We start from the raw sequence: 2126 nt of genomic DNA, 5'->3' as shown, positions 1-2126 counted from the left end.
AAGGAAGGAAGGAAGAAAGGAAGGTCCAGTAAGGCAGGCAGGTAATAAGAAAAGGAAGGAAGGAAGGAAGGCAGGCAGGCTGGTATTTAGAAAAGGAATTAAGGAAATTCCAGTAAAAACGTATGTAAGGAATTTGGAAGGAATGAAGGAAGGTCCAGAAAAGCAGGCTGGTAGATAGAAAAGGAAGGAAGAAAAGTCAAGGAAAAAAGGAAGGAAGGAAGGAAGGTCCGGTAAGGCAGGCTGGCAATAAGAAAAGGAAGGAAGGAAGGAAGGAAGGGAGGAAGGAAGGGAGGAAGGAAGGAAGGAAGGAAGACTGGTATTTAGAAAAGGAATGAAGGAAATTCCATTAAAAACGTATGTAAGCAATTTGGAAGGAAGGAAGGAAGGTCCAGAAAAGCAGTCTGGTAGATAGAACAGGAAGGAAGAAAGGTCAAGGAAGAAAGGAAGGAAGGAAGGAAGGTCCAGTAAGGCAGGCAGGTAATAAGAAAAGGAAGGAAGGAAGGAAGGAAGGAAGGAAGGAAGGAAGGAAGGAAGGAAGGAAGGAAGGAAGGAAGGAAGGAAGGAAATTCCAGTACAAACGTGTGCAAGGAATTTGGAAGGAAGGAAGGAAGGTCCAGAAAAGCAGGCTGGTAGATAGAAAAGGAAGGAAGAAAGGTCAAGGAAGAAAGGAAGGAAGGAAGGAAGGTCCAGTAAGGCAGGCAGGTAATAAGAAAAGGAAGGAAGGAAGGAAGGCAGGCAGGCTGGTATTTAGAAAAGGAATTAAGGAAATTCCAGTAAAAACGTATGTAAGGAATTTGGAAGGAATGAAGGAAGGTCCAGAAAAGCAGGCTGGTAGATAGAAAAGGAAGGAAGAAACGTCAAGGAAAAAAGGAAGGAAGGAAGGAAGGTCCGGTAAGGCAGGCTGGCAATAAGAAAAGGAAGGAAGGAAGGAAGGAAGGGAGGAAGGAAGGAAGGAAGGAAGGAAGGAAGGAAGACTGGTATTTAGAAAAGGAATGAAGGAAATTCCATTAAAAACGTATGTTAGCAATTTGGAAGGAAGGAAGGAAGGTCCAGAAAAGCAGTCTGGTAGATAGAACAGGAAGGAAGAAAGGTCAAGGAAGAAAGGAAGGAAGGAAGGAACGTCCAGTAAGGCAGGCAGGTAATAAGAAAAGGAAGGAAGGAAGGAAGGAAGGAAGGAAGGAAGGAAGGAAGGAAGGAAGGAAGGAAGGAAGGAAGGAAGGAAGGAAATTCCAGTACAAACGTGTGTAAGGAATTTGGAAGGAATGAAGGAAGGTCCAGAAAAGCAGGCTGGTAGATAGAAAAGGAAGGAAGAAAGGTCAAGGAAGAAAGGAAGGAAGGAAGGAAGGTCCAGTAAGGCAGGCAGGTAATAAGAAAAGGAAGGAAGGAAGGAAGGCAGGCAGGCTGGTATTTAGAAAAGGAATTAAGGAAATTCCAGTAAAAACGTATGTAAGGAATTTGGAAGGAATGAAGGAAGGTCCAGAAAAGCAGGATGGTAGATAGAAAAGGAAGGAAGAAACGTCAAGGAAAAAAGGAAGGAAGGAAGGAAGGTCCGGTAAGGCAGGCTAGAAATAAGAAAAGGAAGGAAGGAAGGAAGGAAGGGAGGAAGGAAGGAAGGAAGGAAGGAAGACTGGTATTTAGAAAAGGAATGAAGGAAATTCCATTAAAAACGTATGTAAGCAATTTGGAAGGAAGGAAGGAAGGTCCAGAAAAGCAGTCTGGTAGATAGAACAGGAAGGAAGAAAGGTCAAGGAAGAAAGGAAGGAAGGAAGGAAGGTCCAGTAAGGCAGGCAGGTAATAAGAAAAGGAAGGAAGGAAGGAAGGAAGGAAGGAAGGAAGGAAGGAAGGAAGGAAGGAAGGAAGGAAGGAAGGAAGGAAGGAAGGAAATTCCAGCACAAACGTGTGTAAGGAATTTGGAAGGAAGGAAGGAAGGTCCAGAAAAGCAGGCTGGTAGATAGAAAAGGAAGGAAGAAAGGTCAAGGAAGAAAGGAAGGAAGGAAGGAAGGTCCAGTAAGGCAGGCAGGTAATAAGAAAAGGAAGGAAGGAAGGAAGGCAGGCAGGCTGGTATTTAGAAAAGGAATTAAGGAAATTCCAGTAAAAACGTATGTAAGGAATTTGGAAGGAATGAA

This window comes from Lathamus discolor (genome assembly GCF_037157495.1).
Source record: "Lathamus discolor isolate bLatDis1 chromosome W unlocalized genomic scaffold, bLatDis1.hap1 SUPER_W_unloc_1, whole genome shotgun sequence".
In the NCBI taxonomy this organism is placed as follows: Eukaryota; Metazoa; Chordata; class Aves; order Psittaciformes; family Psittacidae; genus Lathamus; species Lathamus discolor.
The sequence above is the reverse complement of the archived record's forward strand: the minus strand, read 5'-3'. Positions refer to the sequence as shown.